Raw genomic sequence first — 14789 nt, 5'->3', positions numbered from 1 at the left:
AAGGCAGAAGTGACAGCTCTCAGCCTCTGCTCACTGCCTCACTTACATTCACATTAGGATATGACCTCCAGGGTTGCAGGGGCACCGTGTTGCCTGACTGCTGGATGATGTCAGCCCCAGTCATCTGTGTATCATGGCTCTGGGGCGCTGAATCATTTCCTTTTTTGTGCCCTTTCTGATGGGGAGGATCTGGAAGTAAGTGCTTTCACCTTTCATAGCCCCTGGCTAGTGGTGTCTGGCATGGGAACCCGTCACACTGAGCAGGCTGTGCTGGAACTTCACATTTTAACCATAAGTGCTTCGAAATTATGGTGCTGCCATCCCATCTAGTGGAGGGATCAGATTAATTCATCAGCTGCTTGTTGCTAAGTAAGCACATACTTCTGCTGTGACTAGGAGCAGAGCCACCAGCCTGGTCAGGATGTAAGCAATCCACACAGCGTGCTCACACGTTGTTGAGTGACCTGCTGTGGGACAAATTGGGTGCACTTCCTGGCACAAAAAAAAAGTCTGAAAGCTTACACTGACATCCAGTAGCTATACCTGAGTCAGAAGACCAAGTCAGGAAGGTGATCTAATGGTTTGGGAGCAACGCTTCACTAACCAAGAGCAATGGGGAAGTGAGGAATCTATTGCTTGACCTAGGTCTTTTCATAGCTTCCCTCCTTGCCCACACACAAATGCAGCTGTTTTGAACACATCTTCCTTTCATTTTAAGAAAAAAAAAAGTGACCCTCAGCCCTCTCCATGGCTGTGTAAGAACTGGCTGAAGACATTTGCACCAGGAAGGAACAGCTAGCTACCCCGACTGCAGGCAACAGCTTCACTGCTGCAGGGCAGGAACATGAGAAACAGCTGTAGTTTCTGAGCTGCTGCCAAGAATTAAAACTAATTAGCCATTTCAAGGCTAGCATAAACACTGGTTCTCTTTGAATCCTCCTACAACCTCCATAAGGGTCACGATCCTCCATGGAAGAACTTTCACCTACTTCAGAGGCAGGATGGGGAGGGAGAGATCACTCCTTCCTACATGGGAGAGGCTGGAGAGCAAAAAACTGTCACATTTTCCTTCCTTGAGCAAGGGAACTGTCTCCTGACAGGTCAGATGAGCTGGGCACATTACAAAAAACCCTACCACTGGAAGACTAAGCCATCCCTGTAGCTGCACAGAACATTATTTCACCTGGCACTAAGGAAATGGAGCAGGGGACTACCTGTAATGTGTCTGATAAGATGAGCCTGCTTGACTCCTTGTTGAGGATCACCTCTGGCAGCCTGTGACCTCATTCCCCATCAGAGACACCCCCCAAAAAGCCACACAATGCAGAGCTCCATGCAGCTGCCCCAGGACAGGCAGGATTTTGCCATCCTGCAACATAACGTGCTAGGATGAGAGGTAGCTGGTCCTGAACAAGGAGAAATCTGCAGAGGCTTTCTAATCCATAAATTGTTTGGATACAGCCCTTCAGGTTTTCTCTTTAAGAGGTCCATGCAATTTATTCCAGCTTTTCAGACAAGAGGAGTCCTTAGAGCTGTCACTCTCTTGCTGGGGAACAGCTTTGGGGCAAGTGGGCACACAAGGTAGGGGAGGATGCCCCCATCCTGGCAGGTTATTCACTGCAGGTAAGGATCAGACATCACTAAGGCAGCACACAAACTTCCTTTCACAGAGCTTGTGGAAGCAGGCTTTGTAGATCACCCACAGATTCCAGCTAAAGGATTGCTAATGCAAAATAAGTTAGAAGTAGCATCTGATTTTGTTCTTTCCCCTCACCCCCCACATCATAATTAGATCACCAGTGAGTTAAATCAGCTTTTCTTCACACACCAAGAATATAATTCCTCCTGCTATCGATCAGTGCCTCCAGCCTCTGCACGCACAGCCCCACATCCCGTTGCTTTCAGTGGTACAGGAGTGCTGTGTTCAAAGCGCACTAGATGGCGGTGTTCCTTCTGAATCACTGCAGAGCCACCGATCCACCATGATCACTCGGAAAGCAAGGCCCTGACGTGGTGGCGTTGTCAATTCCAGAGTATTCTTCCAAAACTGGGGTTGCCAAGCCTTGTGGCATTCTGAAATGGAGAATTGCCTCCTCGATTCCCTTCTGCTGTCACCGCTGGGAAAACCTTCTTCATATTTAGTTGTCCACTATTGCTTCTTGTGGTAGAGCCCTCAGAGCTGGTGCTGAGGGCAAGGATGAGCTGCGTTCCTGCAGCACAGGGCTCACAGGTAGCTTAACCTTATTCAGGCTGAGCTTAGAAGCCACAGCAACTCCTCCATCGAGACACACGTTGGGAGAGTCATTTTGATAGCATCATCTCAGGTTTGAGCTTGCTGTCCACTCACAGGGGGTTCTTGACATGTTCATTAGCATTGCTCACCTCTAGTGAGAAATTTAATTCCAGCCAGCTGTCACCACTGTGCAGCTCTGCCCCCTCTTGTGCAGAAAGGGAAGCTTGAAGCCATTCTGCAGCCGTGCTGTTAGGAGAGGAAGCAAAGGGAACCATACTCTTCATCTGATCTTGAAGGGATGAGGGTTGAGAGCAGCCTAGCAGAGGAAACAAAAGACGAGCAAAGCAGTGCTCAAACTGCCTGGGCTGGCTTCTATCCCTCATAAGGCACAAGAGTTGCAGAAGGCAATTTAGGAGGGAAATTTGCTAAGTGTTAAACAAATCCCAAGCAGCTGAATGACAGAAGTCCTGTCACCCTCAGACTCTGCTGGGAAGTGGAAGGTAAATCTGCTCCCCTGGTGATCAACCCTTGAGAAGCCCCAACACCGCATTCGCTGGGTGCCACACCCTGCCAGCAGCCCTGTGCATTGCACCAGATAAGCCTCACTGCTGTGGAGCTGGGGATCTACATCCTGATGCTACACCACAGGCTCCCTGCGAGCTGCCATCTCCTGCAGCCCAGGATTAAGGTGTCATTTTGGTGGCCAAACATACCAACAGCCCCTGTGGGGTAGTTTCTGGTGGCAAACCTCACTCGTCTCCGCAGCCAAGAGAGGGCAGCATTCTCCCTCGGCTGGGAAGGAGGGAGCTGCCTGGCCACAGACTCTTTCTAGGAAAAGGCGTGCTTATCAGATGGCATTTTAGAGCAGACATTCATTTCAGTACTTCATGCATCTGTTTAGGGAGATGCCAACTGATTTACACCTTGGGGTCGCTGGGGACACTACCACACCCATAAACAAGATCCGAGCCCATCCTTGGCTTGCCACCCCCAGCTGCCCATGCCTGCCTTTATCCCAGCAAGGTGTGGCAGTCTCCTGGAAGCGAGCATCCCTGCCCAGGTGGTGGCACAGCACCAAAAGGGAACAGCACCTCTATTTCAGACTGGAAAGTAATGCATTTAGCTTTACCCTGCAAGGTGGAGCTGGAGGGGAGGCATGGGAGTAGTGGGCAGGTGCTCCACATTTCTTACTGTCTCATATTTGCGTGTAAGCAATGCTAAAACTGGATTTAAGAAGCAGACAGTGGATGGAAATAGAGGAGTCCAGCATCTAGCACGTGACTTGCATACCAAATGGAGACCTCTGCTTCCCAGAGCTGCATCTCCTTCAAACAGCCTTCTACATGATCTACCGAGGCTGCCTGTGGAGGCTCTCGCTGGTGCCTGCAGTTTATTTCTGGCAGCCTTCGGGCACTGAGCTTCTGATGAGCTCAGAGGAAGCATGGTGTTGTTGGAAAATCCCTCTTTGGCCTATGCTGCAGCAAGGGAGAAAAAACACACAAAAGCTTTTCCCTGCTCAGGTTCCACCTGCAACAGGTGAGAACTCAAGGGGAAATGCAAATAGCTACTGCTGCACCATTTCTTTAAGAAAGGGAAGTGACTGATCACAGAAGGGTTCCCCATTCAGGGAACTAGCACTCACTTGTAGAGTTAGGGGGAAAAAAATAAAAGAACAAGCCCATGCTGACAGAGATGTGCCACCAGCATTTCACTTCAGAGCTGCTGTGGTATGCTTATTATTGGTCTAATTAATGAGCTTGAAAGACTAGGAGTCACAAGGTTCATATGTAAAACAGATGGTAGACAGGACATCAATACAGCTTTTAGATTGTGCTGGGAAAAAAAAAAAAAAGCAGAAGCTTTCTCTTGAAATAATTTCAGAGCAGCATTTGATTTACAGTTCTAATGCAGCACACTACTTATACTGTTGCAAACATTTAAGAATGAGGTTCTCACTGAAGTTGAACTTAACTACAGCAGTAGATGAGGGTGGCTTGAATCAAACGCCAAGAACATTACAGCACTGTGCAAGATAAGTAGGTCTTATTGCAAAGCTCCACTACTGACCCGACAAGCTGTTTCACCCCTGCCCTTCTGCCAGCCTTATTTAAAAAGGGAAATACCTTCTCTTTATAATTCCTGGCGATACTTTTAAACTACATGCAATTAACTATCCTAGCAGACAGAAGGGAAAATTGAGGACTGGTAGAAGTTCACATCCTTCAAATTGTGAGCACTGCAATATTTAAGCTCATAAGTACTTTTCACCAACTTTGCTAGAATTTCAAAGAAAAGTCAAACTGAACCACCATGGGCTGGTACCCTTAAACACTGCAGAGCTCACCAAGTCAGCTCTGGCTCAATCTGCTCCTTCCATAAGCCACAAGGAAGGAGAGAGGCCCTGAAGATACACAGTGAAAGCCAACAAGTTGGCATTTGTCAGAGTACAGTTGACCAATCCTTGTCTAAACATACTTGGGGGACAGTGCCTAGTGGATAAATGGAAGATGAGAAGAGCTCATGCCACCATACCCTTGGAAGTCAAATTTAAACAGCTGGATGGATCCAAAGAGCACTGAAAATGTTACAGATAGACACATCCTAGCCACTAAACCATGTGCCCAAAGGCCAAGCACCAGTTTGTGCTCTGGCTGTTGGCTCAGTCAGCCCTCCATCACAGCTGGACACTCCTACTCCTGAAAGTGGGTAAGCACATGCTACCCTTCCACTTCCATTTAGCATTACAGGCTTGGCTGTCAACTTCACCATCACCATGACACTGGTTGCTGGGTTTAAGGATGAAGAGAAGAATGTGCTCTCCAGGACAGAGGCCTTTAACAACTGCAGTCACTGTACAACAAGCCCAGCATCGAGCTGGAAGCCACGAAGCGAGAGTTTAGCAAAAGCTTGGTGTGATCCATTGATCAGAGCTATTGAAGGGGTGACTGCTGACTGAAAAGCAGCCAGGGACATTCAGAGCTTGGTCTCATAAGAAACTGGGCACAAGCAGAATAGCAGAGTGCTGTTCATGCAGCCTGTGCCTGCCAGGGCCACAGGGGATGCTGGATGTGCTCTGCACTCCTTGTGAGGACAGGGAAAACCCCACACTCAGCCATTCATCTTTACCTAAAGCTCTGATCCTGACTGATTTTAGCAGAAAGATGGAAGAGACTCTCCACACCCAGTAATTAGCTTCTGCACCAGTTGTGGCAATGGTCAGTGCAGAGGTCATCTGATAATGCTTGTCTCTGGTGAAACATTGAGAGAAGCGTGAGGATTCGCAGCCCTCAGACTTATTTCAGTGGGAAGCAGAGACATTTGGCATGCTGAAAGCAAATGGGATCAGTGGTTTTCCTGTATTTCTTTAAAGTACTGAAGGGAGCAGGTTCATTCAAGCCACAGGAAGGCACATTAATATCCAATAAGCTTTTGGCAGAACACAGAAGAGCAGTGGAACACTTGCCAGAAGGCTCGCGATGCAGAGGCTTGGGACTAGGCAGATCCAGTAACAGGCTGGAGCACCTACAGTGGCAATTAGGCGGAAGTGCACAGCTCAATACCCCTTCTCACCAGCCCTCCCTGGTCTCTTTGCTTTCCTCAAGAGAAAAGGAGGATAATACATGCCTTTAGCACAATTCCCCAAACCTGAGATCTTCACAGTGCTGCTTGTACGAAGCCATAAGCAAAAATAAACCCCTCCAAAGACAGACCTATCCTACTGCCTTTTCCACAGAAGGGATTAAGAATGAGAATAACAACTGCATCCCTATGTGGGTGGCACTTGAACTTGCACATTATGCATTTCCAGTCTTAATTTTGCTTCTCTTTGTGCCTGACTGAAGCACTTCTGTTCTGTGTTCCTGCCTCACCCTGACCAGAGGGTAAGTAGTAAGCTTTCTTCAAAGTACCTGAATCCCCCTATGTCACAACCAGTGTGAGCACAAGGTGTTCTTTTAGGGAGAATCCTCTTTGGCTACATTGAGGGAGAAAAACAATTGCTTGCATGCTTCATGTAGGGATAGCAACACACCTGCATCCAGCAGAGCATCTAACAGCAACGCATGTGTAGGATGCATCCTTCTGTGGGATCATGTTGGGACACAACATGAGGAAATGGTCCACATTTCTTTTAAAGTCTCTCTTCCACTGCTTTTCTGTTAAAGTCTCCCACCTCCTGACATCTTTCGGTTTCCTGACCTTTGAAGGAAGATGAACCTGATTACATGCTGTGACTGCACAGGCAGGGCAGAGGGCTCACACTCACCCCACTGCTTCCCAATTGCCAGGATTTCAGCAGCTTCCTGCTGACCCTCACTCAATGAGCTGGTTTCTGCAGATTTCATTCTGTGCCCTTTATCTCCCCTCAGATGCTGCACAGGGAGGCTAAATCTAGCCCAGGTGCCTGGGCTGTGCCCTAAGGGCCATGGCAGCCGAGCACTGCAGCACCCAGCTCCCCTCCTGCATCTTGATCTGCACAGCAGGGAGCCACAGAGTCTGGTGACTAAAGCACAGGCTCGGGCATGGCTTTCTGCTGCCAATTTCAACATTGACATCTTGTGTTATTAACTAATGCTCACAAACAAAAAGGACATCGATGGTTTACTGCTTAAGCACACTTAGCACTTAAAAGAGGTTATTCTCTCAATGAGTGCTCCTGGCATTTAACATATCGGCCCTCTGCAGTCTCTTATTTAGAGAGATTTCCTTACACTTTGTTTTCACTGCCTCATCTTTCATTGTAATTACACAAGCTCGCATTAAAAATAGGGTATCTGTTTTTATAGAGGTTCAACAACTGCAAGCAGGAGCACTCCTGCTATTCTTCGGGAGGTATTTCCAGTGAATAATTGCTGTTTATGCAGTGCCATCCTTCCCACCCCTCAGTTCTCCATGAACTTCTATAGGAAGCCATGTTGCTCACCTTACAGCACAGATTACTTCTGAGGCAGAGCACAATTAACAGCGCTCAGAACCATAAATCTTCAGGCAGAAACTGACAAACAACTTGATAGCCAGATGAAGCGGAAGGGGAAAAAATGTGGCTAGACATCAGATTTTGGAGTGCCCGTGCTTTATGAGGATGCTCCGGGAATCACAATGACTATAAATGGTCAGAAAACTCCATTTTAGGTTTCATGCAAGAGATGGCACTGTTAGCACCAGCAATTAATTTAGAAGCAGGAGGGGGTGTATGTGGGAGGGCACAGATGTATTTTTAAAGGTAGATTATAAACATTAATATTAGAAGAGGTATTTTTGTTTCTGTTTTGATTAACAGAAGGATATTAATTTTTAACTGCAGGAAAAGCCTCATGCACTCCATTGCAAACAGATTGATATTTCACTAGGACACAGGAAACAGAAAATAGAGTCAGCTGGGAAAGGAAACCCAGAAATCCAATGCCAGCCGAGCTAGATATGTTTCCTCTTTAACCCAGAATTGATTTTATTTTTTTCTTCCCCCAATGAAAAAAACTGGGTATACACGTGCCTGCACCAGCATCACAAAAAGGAAAAGGTGAAGAGCTTATATTTGCCTAGGCAGGCATTATATGAACGTTCACTTGCTGGATGCCACAGGTAGTGGCCAAACATTTCTAGTTTTAAAAATCCCAAAGTAAAGTTAACAACCTCAGCAGAGTAAGCAATACTCAGAAAGTCAACTTCAATGCCTTAACTCACTTGCTCAACTCCCATTTCTTTCTACCCTTGTGCTTACCTTATCTGCTTGACCTGCCAGTAAAGTCTCACCAGCACTGAACCTCCACCACCCAGCAGGTAAAGCCAAAAGCACTGAACTGCTCCATGCCTCTTTTAAACCTTGGCCCTGGGCTGGGATTACAAATGAGTTAATGCTGGGCTAGTGGATCCTGACCTGACAGGTGTCCCTAAACCCCACAGAGCTAACACAGTACAGCTGAGCGAGGTGGTGCCATCGCTCTGATAGGCAGACGTATCCAGTACTTGGGGTATTTACTATGGTGTGAGGCATCCAGTCTTCCTTCTTAGCTAGGGAAGCAAGCAGAAGCTACTCTAGGATGTGCTTTTCAGTTTTTAATACAAGTTCCTTTCAAAAAAAAAATTGGTTTTGGTGCAGAAGCCCTCCCTCTACGCCACCTTAGCAGCATGTTCCCAGCCCTGTCTTGTGCAAACATGAGCATCCCTGCGGCTGTGCATCCAGCTTTTGTATGTGGTTGGGCTGACTTTCAGTGTTGTGATCCAGTTTACCTTGTGCTCCGTGAATGTTTGTGACAACAAAGGAAAAATGGGAAAAGGGGGCTAAATTCACCCTTTTTTCAGCAGTCTGCTTCTGGAGCAACTGAGACCATTTAGTATGTTACCAGCTACAGCATTGCTGTGATGCCCTTTCTGAAACGCATCTGGTACAGGGGCTGAATGCATCTTCTTGCAGAGGGATGAAATACTCTCAGAAACCAGATCTTTTTTTTTTTTTTTTTAAATCAGTCTTGAAGTCTTAGTGTGAAAGTGTCTGAAGCAATGAATGTACTTACTGTGCAAGGAGGAACATAATTTGTAAGTGAGAGAAATATAAGCTGATCTTGCTGACCAGTTAAGTTATTGGAAAGTGTCAATCTGATGATGCTTCAGCGTTAGGAAGCCAGAAAAGTATTATAAGAGTTGTAATATGTGATGTCTGTCTAAATCATTTATTTTTAATAAAGGAAAGAAAGAGAGCTTGAAGTTTTCTACCATCAACCCACCTTGTAGTTGAAATTCAGCTGTTGAAATCCAAACCCACCCAGCTCTGCCGTAAAGCATCTCTGCTTGGGATGTTTGGCATTTTCCTGAAGTAAGAAATCCCATACCTGTAATATAGTGAGGTTGGCACCAAATACACTGTGAGGCCATTCTACTGACTTTCAGAAAAAAATCATAACACTGACACAAAATGCATCCCAGCAGGTTGGTATTGTGATGTTTTGCTTTGTCAGCAAGAGTACAAAAGGAGAAAGAAAATATACATGTATAGTGCCCAGGTTTTTCCCCCAGACTTGGAGGGGAAATGAGCAGGACCATCACACCACATACGCATCTGGATGTCCTGGTTCCCCATCCTTCACTTGAATCTCTTAGGAGGATGGGAACATCACATGCAATTTAGAAAAAGCAATATTGGAAGCTAGAGGATGATGTTGGTATGCTGGCCACCCTGTGCAGGCTAACCTGAGAGTTTATGTTTCTCTGGAGATGCCATTTGGGCAAGCTTGTCCCCCCCAAACTACTGTATGTACTGCATACTGTGCTGGAAGAATTCATATTTCTGACTGCAAGGTAATTGGGAGTCTGTTCAGGTACCAAAGGATAGAGCTCTGTGCTCAACTTGTGGGTAGAGGGAAGCTAAGCTCTGCTGATTTGGCTGAAAAAAAGGTGTGAGAAGATGGTGCTGCATCCCCACCACAGAAGCTCGATTAAATAAGCTGATCAAAATATAGTCCGTACAAACCTGTTGGTTCCGTGGGCTAATGCAGCTAAGGCAGGACAGTTTCTGCAGCCAGTAACACCAAGGGCCGGGTGAGTCTGGTTGCTTTTAAAAAGGCAATCTGAATTATAAGGTACTCCTTTACCTTTGGGCACATGGGGGCGGCACTGTGGAGGAAGTGCCAAACACTGGCATCTGGAGAAGACGCTTAAATGACAGTCATCACACCCCTGAGGGGCTCAGCGTTTGTCACAGGCAGAGCAAAGCTGCCAGCTCTTTGGTAGCTTCCCCTGTCCTCAGCTTAATGGAGTGCTCCAGCATGGCTCACAGCACGAAGGGGTCTGGAGGGACGCCCTAGCATCCTGTTATATTATCTCTCTTCAAGGTGTTTGGAGCTATGAAGACATCAGGATCCAGGTAGAAGTATTTGCCTTGGTGCTCCAGACAAGCTGGGGGAAACCTCTACACTGGGATCTCAAGCATTTTCCACCTATATGCCAACTCTGACCTCACTAACAAACAGGGACATGGTCTTCCCACTTATACCTTCTGAAGTCAGCTCTGGAGGAGAGCACTGCACTTTTCATGTCAAGGCAACATTCCTTGCAATACGCTTTGTTTCTTCACCTGAGCATTTCACTAGAGGATTGAAGAAGAATTGGAAAGCAACTGGGGCTTGGTGCCATGGCTTATTCAAAAAAAACAAAACAGAATAAAAAACACCACCAAAAAATAAAAGAAAAAAATAAGAAATCTGGCTGGAGAACCAAATATTTCTCCCCCAAAAGCTCCATCATCTTCTGTTTCTGCAGCACAGGACCCAGATGGGACCAAGGCAACAATCTTCATTGCTTCTGGTACATGTCATTAATTTAGCACAAGCGATGTTGTTGATAGACACCAGTTTCGCAGACTTCCAGTGTCATTAGCGATGTGGAATCTGCTGCGGAGTCTGCTCCAATGTCTTGCTTGCAGTCGCTTTGCTGCACAAAAAGAGAAAGTCCAGTGAGAGCAGTGACAGGCACACATGAAATGCTTGTCCTTTAGCATGACTGCTAATGCAGAGCTTAATTCAAATGTGCCTGAGCTGTCACAGTAACCTATATTACAAAGAAACGTCGGCTCAGCTGTACAAATGGTGGATTTTGTTCAGCTGAGAAATTTATGTTCTTCCACATTTGCTGTTTTGCTGCTGCCTTCGAGGAGCTAGGACATTGATGTCTATTAACTACAGAAGTCAGCCACCATCCGGAGCAGTAATGGAAAAGATCTGAGGCCCTTCTCCTGTGGGGCTGATGTGGGCCAGCGACTGAAAAACAAAAAGGCCAGGCCACCTGTTCTCTGGCTTTGGATGTAGAAGCAGGTGACAAAGCTGGCAAGAAAGAAATGTTATTTTCACTGCTGGAAAACGGACCTGCCCTGCTTTCCAGGGCTGAAATCGCGGTACCTCCAGCAGCTCCTGACACACCGGCTGTCGCATGCCCTGCCTCCAGGCAGCACCGTGCCAGCCCCATCCCGTGCCACATCGTGTGGCCACGCCAAGCCCAGGTGCTCGGCTGTGTCCATCACCTTGCCCTCTGTCTGCTTCCCAAGGTGGTGTAAAAGGATTGGTGCCTCTCAGCACGGATACCCACTCTGCTAACGTCGACTTCGTGCATGCTAATGAGAAGAGCGGCAAGAGCAGATTTACGTCGGGCTCAGCCCAGTGGTAACACGCATGAAAACGCTGACACAAATGCTGAATAAAAGGGATTTGAAAATCAACATCCCCTACTGTTACCAGCTACAGTGTAATCCTTTTCCAGGCCTGTTGGGAAATGTCCTCGGAGAAGCTCTGACATCAGCGCAGCTGCTTCTCTCTTTAGCATTTCGGTTTGCTTTCGGATTTTCGACCAAGGCAAAAAGACATGGCAGGGAGCGAGCGTGTGAGAGAGACAGATTATCTTCCTTTCTTAATCCTAGGTTTGGAGATAACATTGTTTACACTTCTGAGAATTAAAGGGCAACCAAAGAGGACAAGGGTGTCTGGGTGGCAGCACCTAACTCCTAGGTGCAGTTTTTGCCTTCTCGGGTGCAAAGTACCTCCCAGTTGGACCTCTTGTCTCATCCTGTACAGATACTTGGACGGCCACAGCTCTGCTGTCTTTTGGTCAAGGAATAGAGGACGTGCAGAAATGTTTTGAGTCCCCTGAGGTGTCTATGTGCTGCGCCTTGCCCAAGATATGGCTCTGTCTTTCCCCTCGAACAAAGGACATCCACCTGGCAATGTCAGCACTGGCCCTCAGCCGAGGCAGTGAATGAAATGTGAAGAAGACTGGATGCATCTCCAAAAGCCCAAGCCCAGGGCTGCAGGCCTTTGTCTCGATCAGTGCAGCTTGTGCTTTGACCAGGGTGAAGCAGGTAGGCTGGGACCTTTAGTACCTGTGGCTGAATGCCATCCTAGTAACAACCCAGCCCTACCGTGTAGGTTTTTGGGGCCCTTTGTACTGTAGTCCTTTTGCATTTGTCTTTGCCAAGAATATTACTTAGAGTGGACTATAAATGTGCAAATCTTACCTAGCTTCAGCCACCTAAAAGAACACCTAAATGAGCATCGGTCTCATTTCTTTGCCTCACTGAAAATCCCACTAACTGCCTACATGCAGTAAGCATGTTTTGGACACTGGAAAGCAAGTGTTAGGTAATAACTCTTAGCAGATTACTTAAAATTTATAAGTGGTTATGAATAATGAATGGGTACACTTCAGCTTTTAGAGCTAGCTATGTACTCTGAAATTTAAAGCTTCCATTCAGCAAGAGCGTTTATTTAGTTTCGGAGAACTGCACTCATTTTTTTTTCTTCTTTAGCTTAACAGATAACCTATTAAAAATTGAATGAATATTTTAGGAGCTGTAACAGCCCTACAGTAAATAGAAAGCTTACTCCATAATATTGCACCCAATTTTCGTTGTTGTTGTCTATCACTGTGTATGACATGGTTGATCGACCATGTTTCTCTGGCCAACATGAAAATAAGGAGGTGTTTGTGTCTGTAGAGATGGACATCCAGTCACGTATGATTCGGATGACCTTGGAAGTGTCGCCTGAAAAAAACAAGCAAATTACTCGTTGCCTGTCACAGTGGACCTGGAGCCCCTCTGGAGATGCTGGCTGGTGACATTTCAGTGAGAATTGAGGGCAAGCAGAGCTAGTTGGTACTTTATAATGTTTACCTGGTGGGTTTTGATCAAAAGCATGTTAAAGTCATTGGAAGGAATGATCATCCTTGGTCGGCTCTTGCTCAGTTTGCTAGAAAGAAACCCATAGATATATGGCAAAGAATTCATGCTGAAGTAATGACCTTAGCACAGCCCTGGCTCTGTCAGCATCCTGTATGGTGATTTCTCTACATACAGTTGGAAAAAAAGACCTGAAAAGGAACTATCCACCCCAGCCATTTCCCTTGCCTGGGGGGCCTTTTCCTGCATGTCTTTAGGCATTGAGCTCCATATTAGAATTAATCTGCCCCTAATGTTTCTCTGCCAGTTGCCAATGCGAGGGGATTTGATATGATTCGGCGCTGATTTGTGGTGCAAGCTGAGCCCACGTTATCTCCTCCTGGGATCAACAGGAGTTAAGTACTATCCAGGTTGTGCTTAGTGAGCCGCAGCCGGAAATCAACACCCACACAGATTGGGGAAGAATGAGGATGTGTTTATGTACATTGTTAGCATGTTTTGAAGTAAATATTGATTCATTCCACTAAGTTGATAAATAGGGATTAGTTTCTTTTCTGGTGAAGCTTTTTTTTTTTTTTTTTTTCCCCTTCTTTTTAAGGAACTTTCAGTGCTTTCTAGCTTGCAAAAGAAGCACTGAAATAAAAATGAATGAACGAAGGTATCCCTAACTGGCTTTAATTTTCACTCCCCGTCTGGCTTGCTTTGCACAATAAAGGAAACGTGGAAGTTGCAAAGAATTTTGTCAGACCTGTAAATAATGTCGTTATATAATTGTCTCCTCTCTGTCCCCATCTGTGTCCTTAAATGGATGGATCCACGTGCCTTACATAACCCACTCCCATTTTCCTCCCATTTTCCCCTCTCTTCTGCCTGGAGTCTCAGGACAGGGCCTGCTCCCCGTGTTTCCCTGTGTTTGGGACAAGTTTCCTTCTCACTTGTCCATCTCATCCTGTGGCCAAGGAGGGACCTCTGTTGCCTGCAATCCCTGCTTGGTCACCCTCTGGCAGGCTGTGAGCACCAGGGCTCGGGCTCTGTGCTCCGTTCCTCTTGTATTTTTGGCCTGAACACATAAACACCTCTGTCAATAAATACTGGAGGCCAGGGGCTTGCTTGAGCGTGGCACCTCAAGCTCAGCACCTCAGGTAGCAGGTTAAGACAGCACTGTTATTGCCAGGCCTGAGAAAGGATGCCCTGAGTACTGAACCTGTCAGTGTTTGTTGGGGTTACGGGTCACCAAGCACACCTTCGCCCACCAAATATATTCCCACTACTTCATATTTGCCTGTGCCTCTTGGGGCTGATATTGAAATCCACAGAAATTGTGGGTTGGACCCGGCTCCTGTGGTAAAGCCCACATGGTAAAGGCCAGCTCTTATGTCTTTGACATTAAGCTGCTTCTCCTCACTCTGCTAAAGAAGACAGCACGGGGAGGAGACACCCTGGACTGGAGGATTTTACAATAACAGCTTGGGTGAACCTTGCTGAGCATCTTAACTCCTGGCGCAGCGGTCTGTGACCACTGGGTGGGCTCTGCAGCAACACAAGGGTTCCCACCAAGGAGCTGTGCAGGATCCATGAAGCTCCTGCTCCTGCTGCCCCAATCTGTCCTGGCCCAGGGGAGGGTCTGCAAGGCATCCTCCAGGCTCTGCTTCTCTCCCCTTTACTGCTCCAAAGTCAACAGTCTAGAGGGAATACATCTGCAGGATATTACAAGCCACTCACACAGGCTCCAATAGAAGCAGGGTATTGTAGTAAAATGATTCTTTATGGTCTCAAGGGTATTAAAAAAAAATCTACCAGTGAGAGTATTTTGATAAATACCTCATTAAAAGCCCCAGAATCTCACACTGCACCAGTTTATGTAAATCCCAAGGACAAAGGAATATTTAACTTTTC

At 46.6% G+C, this 14789-nt stretch overlaps 1 protein-coding gene across 1 annotated transcript in view; it reads right to left on the bottom strand.

Moving 5' to 3' along the window:
• ZBTB20 (zinc finger and BTB domain containing 20) overlaps window positions 1-8051 on the bottom strand; it is a 522330-nt gene extending 514279 nt beyond the window's left edge. The window contains exon 1 of the mRNA XM_038181943.2: window positions 7953-8051. The gene's annotated coding sequence lies outside the window, so the exon portion shown is untranslated. The remainder of the gene's footprint in view (window positions 1-7952) is intronic.
• Window positions 8052-14789: the final 6738 nt, after the last annotated feature.

Source organism: Anas platyrhynchos, chromosome 1 (assembly GCF_047663525.1).
Source record: "Anas platyrhynchos isolate ZD024472 breed Pekin duck chromosome 1, IASCAAS_PekinDuck_T2T, whole genome shotgun sequence".
In the NCBI taxonomy this organism is placed as follows: domain Eukaryota; kingdom Metazoa; phylum Chordata; class Aves; order Anseriformes; family Anatidae; genus Anas; species Anas platyrhynchos.
The sequence above is the reverse complement of the archived record's forward strand: the minus strand, read 5'-3'. Positions and strand labels throughout refer to the sequence as shown.